Source organism: Coenobita brevimanus, chromosome 114 (genome assembly GCF_032717465.1).
Source record: "Coenobita brevimanus isolate Jiangsu-jjx chromosome 114, ASM3271746v2, whole genome shotgun sequence".
NCBI lineage: Eukaryota > Metazoa > Arthropoda > Malacostraca > Decapoda > Coenobitidae > Coenobita > Coenobita brevimanus.
The window spans coordinates 14,130,662-14,136,482 of record NC_137067.1 but is presented as its reverse complement, the minus strand read 5'-3'; the positions used below and the strand labels follow the sequence as shown (position 1 = coordinate 14,136,482).

Sequence of the window (5,821 nt, the reverse complement as noted above, 5' to 3'; positions counted from 1 at the left end):
TGTTGTTGTCAAACAAAGATGGCGTCGGGCTAGAGGGGTCTTGGCCCAGAAATTGTCAAAGTAAGGTTTCATTTTTGCAGGATAGAGGTTATTTGTCGCCTGTGACTTAATCTCATGTGCAGGAGTAGTGGATTTTATTTATCTGGTGTACGGTGAGGGAACCGTTGCGTTGTTTATGTAATTTCTGCCAAGGTGCAGCGTTCAGGGACTTTTGTAATCTTCATCTGTATCTCAGGCGATAGGTGTATCATCAGATATTTCAATCAAATTGTTTGTTATATACATTTCTCTTCCAGTTTAAATTTGGTGGGAACAATTATGTTTACATTTTTACCACAGATAGGCCTATGTGTCTCTATGTATTCTTTTCGCCATAACCTGTAGCCTGCCGTATATCATGATACAGCTGTGATTTATGGTGGCAGTGACACTAGCCTACAGGAACAAACTCCTCTGTTGACCTACAGCAAATAATGAGCTCTTTTAAGGTCAGGATAAAATGTGGCATTCAAATGAGATCTATCTATCTATCTATTGCCAGACACCATAATCCTGTAAAGGATGGCCATTTGACTTTGAGTTATTGGTTTTACGGGGAGGGACACTAACCCTCCACCAACCCACGTGTTGACACGAGATGAAAACAGTTTTATGGCAGTTTAATGATGCAGTCCAGTAATGTGGAACATGTTAGCCATCCTTTCAACTTTTGCAGATTATGAATGAAAATTTGAAAATTCATGCAAACTTATGTAACTTCCCGCTTTATAAAATCACAGAACTTCTGATGGCCTGTGAGTCAGTACTGTATTTACTTTTCGTGTTCCTCAGTTTCATCGGTATTCTTTTCACCAGCTTGTTTTTGTTGTGTGTGGGTTGATTTGATGCTGCAGGTTGTTGGAAAATTATTTAGAAATATCAGTCTAACCTCACCTGACCAAACCCAAGGGATTTATCATGTATACAGCTGGCACTATTTTGCCATGCCCAACAACAACAGCATCCTTCCCTTCACAAAATACCTTATCCCCTTCAGTATATATCTTATGCAGGGATAGGTGAGGTTAGTTTATTATCTCCAAACATGTTTCCAGCAACCCACATCATCAACCCACACAGGACAAAGACAAGCCGATTAAAAAAAAAAAAAAAAAAAAAAAGGAACTAGTGAAATATAAGTGGCACGGTACCGTATTAACCATCTAGTGCAGTGGTTTGATATATTTTGCACAAGGATGGTGGGAAGTTATATGAAGATAAGTTATTCTCCTGAACACTTTATTCTCCCTGCATTTCTGTACTTTCACTTATCAGTTTTATGTGTTTATTAGCGTACTTGTATAGTATAAACACAAGCAAAGATGATGGTATATCATTTACACCAATATAACCAATTTCCGGTGGCATATTTGGCCGTGGAATGTTTTTGAGCCCCGGGAGCAATCACTCATCACAGATAACTGATTTTCAAACTGTCTTCAGGTTTTTTGAGGATTTTTGTTGTTTATGTATTGCTTTCTTGATGTTTAGCATTATTATGGATAATTCTGTGATTGTTTGGATGTCTCAGTATGGCAGAATGACTGGAAGACAGTGCCAAAATTATGAGGGGTACTGTACATACAGCAGTGTGCAGGTAGGGTGTTTTTTGGTTTTCTATGTTTATTTTGCATGGTTTTCTTGGCATTTAGCACTACTTTGGATATTCCAATGCTTGTTTTGATGTCAAAATATGGCAAAGTGACGGAAAACATTGCCAAAATAAGGAGGGGTACTGTATATACAGTAGTGTATAGGTAGGGTGTTTTTTGGTTTTCAGTGTTTTTTCAGCATGGTTTTCTTAGTGTTTAGCATTACATTGAATATTCCTATATGTGTTTTGATGTCTAAATATGGCAGAATAACCGGAAAACACTTACAAATTAACCATAGGGTGTTTTTTTGGTTTTCAGTGGTTTTTCAGCATGATTTTCTTGATGTTTAGCATTACAGTACTTTGATTATTCCTAATGGCCACCCCTTACGGGATTATCGTGTCTGCAGTAGATAGATAGATAGATTATTCCTATGTGTGTTTTGATGTCTAAATATGGTAGAGCTGGAAAACACAAATTAAAATAGGTACTGTACAAATAGGTTAGGTATAGGTTGGAGGCTGGCTATCGGTAGGGTCTGGGTATAGTAGGGGAATAGTGTTAGTTATCCAGATGTTGCCACTACCTGGACATGCATTTGACTCTGTTATGTCTGGATAAATGAGGGTTATTTGGACATAATAGAGCCAAAGGCATGGCCATGTAGTGATAACATCTGGGCAATGAACACTATTCCCCTGCCATACCCAGATGCTACCTATCCCCACCTCCAGCCCATACCTAACCTACCGGTATTTGTATAGTACCTATGCTTAATCTGGCAATGTTTTCTGGTTAATCATGGATATTTAGACATCAAAACACACAAAAGAATATGCAAATTAATGCTAAACATCAAGAAAACCATGCAGGAAAATCATTGAAAACCATACAAATCCTACCAATACACCACTGTATGTGCAGTCGCCTCAAGAAGTGATGGCAGAGTTTCAGATTGGTTTGGTCACTCTGCACTGCCATACGTTCAGTGAAAACATTGACTATAAGATAAAACTTATGTGCCTTCATCACGTCATCAGATAAAATGTTGCTAAGAATTATGGAAAATAAATAGCTAACAGGAGGCAGTTGATATACAGCATTGTATTAGAAGTTAACACTTAGAAACGTTTCCCGATTTGAACGAATGTGTACCATGTATTACTCTGCACACAGTGCAAAGTATAACCCCGTGTTCTTGATTTATTTGCTTCCCAGGATTTCAAATACAGATTCTCTGGTTTTGAAGACCAAGTAAGGAAAATTCTTGTGACTGCAATACTCTACCCTATTTTCAAATCCTATGGTGATGATAGAGCATCAGTAAGGTCACACAACAGTGGATTTATTCTTAATAAAGATATACTATCTGTGGTAATAGCAAGACCATTTTGCCTTTTATTCCTTGTCTTCCTCTTCCTTATAATAACTATAATTAACTTCTTTATCCACAGTTGACACTAAATTATTTTCAGTTGTAAGGAGATATGACAGATTTTGCTCTTTCTCTTACACTAAGCAATAAAGAGGACTAAATCATGAGGCTGTAAACTCTTGCAATGCAAAAGCACACACTTCGTGCTCCATCTTTTACTTTGTCATACCTTTCTTTTTAAAAAACTGCTGTTCCCTGCTTAACTGAAAATTCTGATTGGGAAGTTTTGAGATCAGTGATTTGTTTATGAACCTTTGCATTTTATTACTCTTGCTAATAGTTTATGCACTGAGGATACTAGGCAATGACACAAGTTGGCTTTCTCCATGGAGCTCCGACTGTAGGCAAATAGTCCTCTGGCTAATATTAAATCATCTAGAGATTTTTCTTAATGGAACACAGGCCAGATGTAGTATAATAATTGTGTGTTATTAAGTAAAAGTTGTCTCCTTTTGTGCTTGTTGATCAAAACACTTAAAATGGCTTACTGACTTACACCGCCTTTCCGCTTTCTGTCGTCGTTGGACATGGAGGCATTGGAAATGGAAAGAAATTCCCTAATATTGTAACAGAAATTATTTTATAAATAATAATGACTAATTTTAATTGTTTATTGAGGCACTGTTCTTTTCAGGCTTACACTGGAAATAAATTACAGGTATTGCATGTTACCATACTAGATTTGAAGTCCGCAAATTATTTCTGACTGTTTCTGAGCAATGGTAGTGAAATTTCAATTAGTTCCTTTTAGGATTTCCTGTTATCGTAATGAATGAACTGCTTCCTGCAGTTTTGAAATATACCTGTACTTTGACAGTAACTCTTTGTTTTCTGTAACAGTTTTACATAATAGGTTTCACGTTGTAAAGATACAAGGAAGAGTATGTGTGTTATCGCTGATCGAAATCTGCTGGATACTCTGCCGTCACTTCTTGGGCCAACTGTACAGTACCCCTCCTTCTTTTGGCAGTGTTTTCCGGCCATTCTGCCATATTTTGACATCAAAACATACATAGGATTATCCAAAATAATTTTCAGCACCAAGAAAACCATGAAAAAAAAAACACTGAAAACCAAAAAACACCCTACCCATACACTACTGTATGCACAGTTTTTTCATTCATTCATTGCCAGACGCCATGTATCCCAGACAGGGTGGCCAAGGGCTTAGAGTTAATTGTTTTACAGGGAGGGGCACTAATCCTCCACCAACCCCACATGACACGTAGGGATGCCAACAGCATCTGGTGTTCCCAGGCGGTCACCCATCCAAGTACTAACCAGACCCAACATTGCTTAACTTCACTGATCGAACGGGAAGCGGTGTACTCAACGTGGTATGGCCGTTCAGTACCCCTTGTAATTTTGGTACTGTTTTCAGGTCAATCTGCCATATTTAGACATCAAAACACACATAGGAATATCCAGAGTAATGCTAAACACCAAGAAATCCATTAAAAAAAAAAATGAAAACCCCAAAAAACAGCCGACCTGTACACTACTGTATGTCCAGTACCCCTCCTAATTTTAGCAGTGTTTTCAGGTCAATCTGCCATATTTTGACATCAAAACACCCATAGGAATATCCAGAGTAATGCTTTATTTCACGAGAACAATGCATAACCAAGAAAAATAAACACCTGAAAATGGTTTGAAAATCAGTTATCAGTGATGAGTGATTGCACCTGAGGCTCAAAAAAAAAATTCCACGGCCAAATATGCCACTGAAAATTGGTTATATTGGTATAAATGGTATACCATCATCTTCGGTGGTGTTTATACTATAAGACAAGCTAATAAAAACACACAAAACTGTTCAATAAAAGTACAGAAATCCAAGGAGAATAAAATGTTTAAGAGTAAAACTCACCTTCATATAACTTTCCTCCATCCTAGTGCAAAATTTGGCAGCACCTTCCAAGAGTTGAGCATATGTCTAGATGCAGAATTTCATGAGTTTTTTTTTGGATTTGGCGGAATTTTGATATGACCAATAGTATACAAATAAATCGCAATAAAATTTGAAAACTCAGGAGTCAGTTATCACCACGGAGGAGGGTAGGGACTGAGGGAGTGTGGGGAGAGCCGGGAGGGTATGGAGTAGGGATGGTAGGGGGGGGATGAGGGGATGAGTGAGGCTGTGGGCAGGATTCTCCCCCTTTTGTCAACAGGCGTAGGGTAGCCATACATTTACTCATGGATTGCGGTCTGTTAGACGCCGAGTGGCCATGGGGAAAAACACAACTAGTGTTTGGGGGACTTTCGATGTTCGGTAGAGAGGCAGATGGCTGCCATCACTGAACATGTATTCATGGCTTGTGGTCTGTGTTTGATGGTGGTGGCAGTTGGGATAGACTTAGACTGGTGGCCACATGACATTGAACATTCAGTGGGGATTTGTACGGACGTTTCGACACCGCTTGCGGGTTACAGTCGTCTTACTGGGGTTGTGGAGGTTCATTGGGAGTGATCGGATGAGTACATAGTTTTGACCATTCAGCACGGGGGTGGATGGACATTTATACCCAGGTTGTTGGTTATGGACTTCTTCCCACTCACAGCTTGAGCCCAGCAGCCACGATACTGAATGTTTGAAGATGTTAGCTGGCCGGCAGAAGGTCTGGGGAACTTTTTCGTCCAGACAGTAGCAAGTAAATTTGGATAATAGTTTAATAGATCCAAGGTCAGGCATCTGGATAATGAACACTTCCAGGTACTGAGCGTCCGGATAAATTAGGGACTACTGTATTTC

The 5,821-nt window shown here is 38.9% G+C and overlaps 1 non-coding gene across 1 annotated transcript; it reads right to left on the bottom strand.

Annotated features, from left to right (window-relative positions):
* Positions 1-4,301: 4,301 nt before the first annotated feature.
* On the bottom strand, positions 4,302-4,420 carry LOC145418488 (5S ribosomal RNA). Its single transcript, XR_013900705.1, has one exon. It is a non-coding gene; the product is annotated as a 5S ribosomal RNA (ribosomal RNA).
* Positions 4,421-5,821: the final 1,401 nt, after the last annotated feature.